Source organism: Solanum lycopersicum, chromosome 7 (assembly GCF_036512215.1).
Source record: "Solanum lycopersicum chromosome 7, SLM_r2.1".
In the NCBI taxonomy this organism is placed as follows: domain Eukaryota; kingdom Viridiplantae; phylum Streptophyta; class Magnoliopsida; order Solanales; family Solanaceae; genus Solanum; species Solanum lycopersicum.
In genome coordinates this window covers 32,304,049-32,312,404 of record NC_090806.1, presented here as the reverse complement: position 1 = coordinate 32,312,404, position 8,356 = coordinate 32,304,049, and the positions used below count along the sequence as shown (strand labels likewise).

Sequence of the window (8,356 nt, the reverse complement as noted above, 5' to 3'; positions counted from 1 at the left end):
GGGTTTCCAACATATCTCAGGCTATATGAGAATTTAGGCTACTTGTAGTTCTATAAACTTGATTTAACGCATAATTTCGAAAGAATTTAAAAGCCACCTCGATAGTGAATTATGAACATACCGAAATGCTAAAGAATGAGATTTAGATCGAATGTTGGATACAGTCGAGTTTTCAACATTGAGTGCGCCTAAAAATCTTTAAACAGAAGGTATCAGGCTGCTTGTTGTTCGACTCAGTCGGTGGAAAAAGAAGTATGTTATGCAAGATAACCTTTGGTTATAGATAAGTGACAAATAAAGTAAATTATGAAAAAGAGGCTTGCAACCTCTTAGTGATGAAGGTGGAGCTCTTCACATCCATAGATAACAATTTACACGGACATAATTTCCAAAGCTCTTTGTGCATTGTCACTCTGACTAGAAACTTATCTCCGGTAGATCGAAGTTTCCGGATGCGAGACCGAAACTGATAAAAACCAAAGAAAACCCACATGCCTTATGATAGGAAGGTGTTTTGACTGTGGTGGAAGTAACTCCTCTGCTCGCGTCCTAAGATTTTGATACTCCTCTTTGGACTATGTCCCAGTTCGCTGCTAAAAAAAAAGGTCTTCTTTGTGCTGCATCCTATTCGATGTCGTCCGCACCAGTGGTTATGTTTTGAAGAATTCATCCTTTCAGATGCTCTCGATAAAGACTGAGACAAAACTCGTCAGCATAAAAATGAAACTTAAATGGGAGAAAGTGTCTTTTACCATGTTGACACTCAATCATTCTCCTCAATATTTGACGTCAACTCGACGTAAAGCAAATAAAGATAATGTCTTGCGTTTGCAATATTATCTTTAACGTATTCTCATTGAATGCCAAATTAATAAAGCTGATGCAATGCTGATATTTTCTTTGTTGCTTTCGGTGATCCTCTTGGCATTCACTCTCGCCAAATAAAGATGCAGTTGATCTTGAGGGGTAAATATTTTCTTTGGGATGCACGATTTCTCCTCTAGCAGTGCATGAATTCTTGCGGGGCATGAATATCTTCCCGCGATGCGTAAATTTCTATGAGGGATGAAATCTTCTCACGATGCATAATTTTCTGTGAGGTATGAATATCTTCCCGCGATGCATAAATTACTGCGAGTCATGAATATCTTCTTGCGAGGGTTAATTTCTGCGAGGTATGAAATTTTCTCGCAATGCATAATTTCAGAAACTTATCTCCGGTAGATTGAAGTTTTCGGATGCGAGACCAAAACTGATAAAAACCAAAGAAAACCCACATGCCTTATGATCATCTTCTCCACAACCATAGCACCAGCTAGTAAAAGCTAGACACTTCCCAAAGTGCTTGTTTCAACAAGTAAAGGAAGTACGCTTTACAACTTGAGAACCACTACCCTATCATGGTGAACTTTAAGAGCATTAAGGATATCTTGATTTTTAGCCCTCTTCTTAAACCTACGTTCTTTCTGCTAATAGGATCTACCCCTCTTCAAATTTCTTGCTATCCTACATATCTTGATTCCTCAATGGCTTCTGCATACACCATAAGTCTAGATAGGTTGATGATATTATGGAGCATGGTCGTATGACACTTTTTTTTCCTCAAAAGGTCGGCAATACCAGTCACAAACCTACTCAACTCATCTCTAGAGTTAGACACCTAGGATTGATCATACTTAGACAATAGGGTAAATTTCAAGGAATACTCCTCCACACTCATGTTATCTTGCCTAAGGTTTATAAACTTCTCAAACATAACTTCTCTCTTCTAACGGGAAAGGAACTTCCCTAAGAAGTCTTCTTAAACTTTTCCCATTCTATGGAACCCGATTCAACCGGTCTATTGTCTTTCCATTGTGTGTACCACACTTGAATAAACGTCCCTCAATTGGTATGAATCCAACTCTGCTTTCTTCCTAGAAGTCACCCCCATAGAACTCAACACCTTATAAACACTACCCAAAAACTATTTGGGATCCCCTCCCATCTTAGAGACAAGAAAAGTAGAAGGCTCTATCCTCACAAATTTCTCAACCTACAGGTCATGGTACTCTGAAGAGAATTAATTCTAGGACCTACATATCGATTCGCTTGAGCCGTTATGACTCGAACTAGGATAAGAAGATATCCTCTAACATTCTCATTAGTCATTTCCAAGAGAACCACCGAAACATCATTCCTTTGATTAGATACAGGGATTTGTTCAACTTGAGGAACATGAACACCTTGTGGAACCTTGGGAGGAACTCCCTCATTCTCCACTTCCTCATTCAATCTCCTTGCAGGCGTCGTTCTTGTATTCATGTCCAATAAACACAAGAGAAGAGACAAGGAAAATTTATGTGTTGCCTTAAATTACTCATTACCCACATTATCAAGTGTTGCCTTTCCTATCTAATGTATGGCTACAATTATGAAGTGTGGTCTTTTCTATCTAATGTACGACAACACTTTGAAGTGTAGACCTTTCCTATGTGTAGACCAAAATTTAAAGTCCTAAAGCTACACTTTTTGGTGTGGTCATATCATTTTGTATATAAAATATTTTTGTCACAATTTCTAATTTAAAAACAACAATATAATTTTGCAATAAATAATATCAAACATCAAATTTAATATTTCTATTAGCAAAATTAAGGTAAATATTTTTATATTTATTGATAACTGAACAATGTATTAAATAAAGATTATAGTTTTATCTTGTACAAAATAAGCAAACAGAAATTATATTCCATCATTGGATATGACATATTACTTTCGACTTAAATAAAAAAAATATAATCTTTAACTTAAAACATGTAATATATATAGGGGCTATGCAACACCTAATCCAGCTCAATAAGTACCACTTCAAGATGTGCCTCCGTTCTTTACCTTTGGTCTCAATCACTTTCAGCAAACATAATGTTCCTTGATTAATCTGGAAACAAATGAAGTGGGGCGAAAGTGAGTAAGATATCAAAATCTGAAGTGTGATTGCTAATTTGAGTATCAAAGATCAAACTAAGGATAAGAATGACCATATGCCTTTGAGTCATATAACTTCACAGGCCAGTTTTCATATCCACATGACACACAACATGTTTCATTTTCCACTTTCGAATACGAAACAGTGATCGAAGGAATAGTAAGAAGTGTGACTAAGTGCATAGGGTTAAAATAATGGTGAAGTCTTTGAGGCATGTTAGAGCATACCTCATACATGTTCTATTTTATAACACCTGTTCCTCTTAGAAAAGGATGTATGTGTCTTGAAATGCAACAGATCACCATAACGAAGATGAGGCGGAGCTTTTGACACAATACTTTCCTCTTCCTTGGAAATCAATTTGGAAAAAACTGTTATTTCTCTTTATATCTTTTTATGCCTCTGCCTAAATCAATACAGAACAGCTTCCTGGCCATTTGTTTCATCCAACTGATCTTTCAAGCATCTGATTTTTCATTTGTAACTATTTTTCTCTCCCCTTGTTTTGGCTGTGATATATGTTGAGGATGATGAGTTAGTAATTGAAGAACATATTTGAACAGACAGTAAACGATAGAAATAGTCTGTAGCCATATAGTAAGTAACTGAATTATAATTTGTTATAATCAGAGTGTAAACCACAAATAAAAGAGAAAAAATAATAAATTTACTAAAAATGAAGTGCTCCAGCAACTATTGAAACCGATCTGCAAATATACCTCACAAGTCACACCGCATGAATTGTATCTTTATTGAAATCTAAAAACTACATGAAGCAATAAACATAAAGCTACCATTCTTTCAAAGAATAGAAGCACTCAGCAGATAATCTTCAATTGGACAAAACAAGGAGGAATTAGCATGTTCAGACTAAGAGAGAACATACCAAACATCTAATGATAACGCAACACTAAAATTCCATAACAGCGTGAAGAGATCCATGAAACAAATATGCCATTCTCCAAGTATAAAATGAGTCCGACCTTACATTATGCATTATTTCTTAGAGAAAAGGAATAATAAGTTGAGTAGCACCACCATCTATATTCCTCAATCAAGCAGTTGTCCCATTGACAAGCGCAATAATCATCGTACTCATCCAATACTGTCAAGACACACACATTGCAAGAGAGAGCCCAATTATAAACCTCAAACCAACATAAAATAAATAGCAAGGGCTGATCACAACATGTGAAGCGTGCAGCCATATCTAGGACCTAACACATCAGAAATGACTAACATAGCAAACCTAAACAAGTACTACCAAAAAAGTGGAAACTCAAACATTGCCAATATAGGGAGAAGTTGTTTACGGAATAAGGTCGTCCACCAACAATACTCAATTTTAGCACAGGGAGATCCACCCGACGCTAACTAACATGCTCATCACCAAGACTGACACATTATGAATTTTCAGCATGCCAACAAGATTTTACGGTATAAGTTACTTTTTCTTTTATTATATTAGGACATAAAACAGGTCAAGACAGAAATCCTTTATTATGGGAAGGACTTATCTGTCCGATTCATTTTTCTGGTATCTAGCTCTTTAATCAAGAAGATAACAAGGTAAAGTAAAAAAAAGGAAATTGTCCTTCAGAATATGGATACGAAGCGATGTTATATCATGATTTTTTTTTGGTTATGACCAGGCTTACAAATCAATCTTACTCTTTGTTTTCCCCTCAATTATGATGAGTAAAATTGTATACAATGTAGTTTAGTAGTTGATGCCCTAATACTTTCCAAGATCAAATAAGAATCCAACGAATTGAACCATCTGACAAATTCATACGCCGGATAGTTAAATTTTATGAGAAAACTTTGCAACACGAGCCAGAATCTTAGAATCAATCTTTGATCATTGATATGGGGTTATATTAACCATGACTCCTTGGTGCCGAGAAAGACTAATTCAAAAAACACAGAATCTACGTTTTAGTTCGGATTACTTGTGGAGAATAAATTTATAGTTTTCCATAAAAGAGTTCCCATTCTTTATAATTATATTGTTATATTTTCTATCAACAACAAATATTTTCTAGATGTGCAGACATGCACATGTTTCTGCTGCGTGATCTTTTCTTTTTCCATAACCTACTTGGGTACATGTGTTGAATGCACATATTCAAACTACTAGCAGATGTACCAAGAGGACCTTTCTTGATCCTGGCGATTTATTTTTTATCTAGCAATGACCTATCCTATAATCTATCTTCCTTACTTCTGAGACAAAGTGGTATTGAGATTGTGAGGAACACAAGATGGAAGGTCATGCCAGAGTGAGAAACTGACATTCCTAAACATCATAAATAAGCACATCGCTATTCTATTTAGCATATATAAATGTATAGATTTATTGAAACTAAAATTATATATCTCGGAAGACATACCATTCAAGCTGAAGTTGAACATCTCTTTCCCTACAAATTGTAAGCACATGCTAAGAAAAGAAAAGAAGTGTATGAATTCAAAACACTAGTTAAGAGGTATTACATCTCACCATTAGAGAAAACTAATTTTTTCAGACATGCCAAATAAGTGGACCGAAAAAATGAGCCTAACAATATGTTTCATCCTTTTTTGATATTTCATATTTTCAAGTTATTGATGTTGTTCACAGTTAATGCTCGAAGTTCTGAGGACGTTATGTTCAAGGAAAACATCCTTTAAATTTATCAATGATTTTTCAAGGGCTCTACCACCAAAATCAATGCTAATTAGTCCTACTCACACACTACCACAGTTGTCAACCCATTTGCCATTATCAACAACAACCTTTATCAAACAACAACACTGATCCGACCACCCTATCTACCATAGTTGAATTCCAACAATGATGGAAAATTATTGAGAAAGTGATGTTTTTCCTCTTAGCAGTCTGGTAAAATGGAACTTTGGACTCACTTCCCAGAGAACTTTTGAGTTCCGTAGAATAACAACTTTAGTGATCTCTAGATCTGTAATGCTTCGGACCAGATCCACACTTTCATTCCCTAAATCCCCTGAAGCAAGGGCAAAATGAAGTGAACTGATAATTCTTCCAATCAAACATTGCTAATGAATGAAAAATAGTACTTAAAAGAATACAATAACTATGTAGTATGCATTGTGGATAAATAGATGGGAGATATTTAGAAGACATGCCTGTAAAGAGCACCAAATCTGGCTGCAAATTTTCAGAACAAAAAAAATCAGTAGCTGACAGAAGGAAATGAACCAACAAATATTATAAAAGAAAAGTAAAAGGATTTTGCTAGAGAATGTCTTCATTCTCCCAAGAAAGAAAGAGAAAGTTGAAACACTAGGGATCCTTCCAAAAGTTTGGTTGCTAAAATTAGTTTTCACAAGGAAGCTTGCATTTAACGATCTCTCCTGGTTACTTTGTATGCCTACAACATTTTTATGAAAAATAATAGAAATCATTCCTCAAAACTACACAAATGTACGGACGGGCAGATAAAGATTATTATTCCGTGTCAAAAAAGTAGGATGGAGAAGAAACTCTGAAGCAACACTCAAATTTTTAATCCTCAAAATGTTTTTGAACACTGTACTTCAATTATGTGTGCACTGAAACTAAAATGAAAACGACTATGTTATTTTCTTATTACCTATATAGATCTGAGTTCACGTAAATGTCTCCAAATTACACATTTAGTTGACCCTCAACTGCTGGAATGGTGATATCCAATATCCAAGTAGCTGGATTATATCCCTCTTTTATTTTCGGAACTCCTGCAACACTCTGAAAAAACAAACATTGTATTAGTTAGTGATTTATCTATATGGTAAGTGGAGACAACTTGAAAACGCAAGTGACAATGGATGGAAAGGAAACACCATTCCTCTTTTTCTGCATGCTCTTTTGTCAATACTCGAGTTGTTCCTTGCATCCATATCTATACCTGCAACAATCATTCATCAGACCCGCAAAAGCAACTAAGATAGACATATCACGTATTGAGTCAACATCAACTCAAAAATAAATCAAATAAAAAGATACAAACTTATCAAAACAGCTTTCAAATCGTCACAATATCACTCTTAAAATAGAAGAAGAGGCGAAAAGAGCAATATGAGGAAAACAACATTGTCTTTCTTCCGGCAGTGAATTAGAACGGACGAGCAGGGAACTGATCTTCATCATGAGCCTCGAACACGAACGATGGATGCGAATTCTGGGCAGAATCTCGGGCTCAAACAAAGCTTGGGAAAACTGATGCAAAAGGAATTAGAAAATGTGATACTCTTATCCACACTTAACTCTCCCTTACTTGAACTTGTTTCTATATATATATTTTAACTATTTTCTTGAGCTATTCTAAATGTTTTTTTATCAGAAAAAACCCAACTTTTTTCCCGCCCCTAACATTGACAAGGAGGTAGGTTTATATATGGAGGCTTAAATACGATATACACTCCCAAAAATCAACTCGGTTTATATATGGAGGCTTAAATACGATATACACTCCCAAAAATCAACTCATGAAACAAAAATACTAGCTACACTCCAAAAACCGTATAAAAACACAAGAATATCAAAACCCTAAAGCTAAAATTTAGACTTTCAAAGATAGAATTTCTAACCTAATAAACCCTATTCCAACAAAATCAGTGTAATATTGTGTTCTTTGGTGAGAAATTTGAGAGAAAAGCGTGACAGAGAGACTAACTAGCTTCAGTTCATCTTCCCAACAACCCCAACATAATCAATTCCTTCTAAACACACACAAAAATGGACCACTTCAGCTAACGAGAAGATTGTTTTAGTACTTACACTTGGCGAAATAGGTATCGAAAATGAAAATCTTACTTACTTTTGAAGAAATTGTTATCAGAGAGACAAGCTCATCGATAAGTTCTTGGATGACTTCAACTCTTCAACTCTCCAGATCATTTCTTCGATGACTTCAACTCTTCAATGTGTTTTCTCACAAATCGGTATCGGAGAAGAGAACCGGAGAAGAGAATGTTCGGTTATTCAGCTCTCTTCACCATGTCAGAAAGTTCTACAGTGAAAGATAAGGAAAGCGTTAATTGAAGGAGGACACTATCTCATTATTTTACATTAAGGATTCTTATTAGCCTTCTTTGCATATTAAAAGTTTATACATTTTTAGCCTTATTTTCTTATTCAAGGTTTTACATTGTTAACATTTTCTTTTCTTATTCAACGTTTTCCACATTAACTTAGGGTTCTAGACACATCATGAAAGGGCACAATGCTTAGGTCTATCGGTACAAGACTTAATCTAGAACACCTCATTTAATCATTCAAGGAAGGGTACCTACTCTAGGTCTACCGATCCTAAAATTTCATTCATATACTCAATCATTACAATACAAGTACCTAGTAGGGACAACTAGTCTAGCAATACAAGATAC

The 8,356-nt window shown here is 35.2% G+C and overlaps 1 long non-coding RNA gene across 6 annotated transcripts; it reads right to left on the bottom strand.

Moving 5' to 3' along the window:
- Positions 1-2,633: 2,633 nt before the first annotated feature.
- On the bottom strand, positions 2,634-8,059 carry LOC101264946 (uncharacterized). Of its 6 annotated transcripts, none has more exons than XR_011210657.1 (9): positions 7,789-8,059; positions 6,812-6,876; positions 6,583-6,716; positions 6,116-6,137; positions 5,876-5,973; positions 5,362-5,411; positions 3,855-4,073; positions 3,196-3,477; positions 2,634-2,920 (listed from the first exon to the last, which is right to left on the bottom strand). It is a non-coding gene; the product is annotated as an uncharacterized lncRNA (long non-coding RNA). The 6 variants fall into 6 exon arrangements; XR_011210660.1 differs by having other exon boundaries at positions 3,952-4,073; XR_011210661.1 differs by having other exon boundaries at positions 3,952-4,073; positions 5,362-5,391.
- Positions 8,060-8,356: the final 297 nt, after the last annotated feature.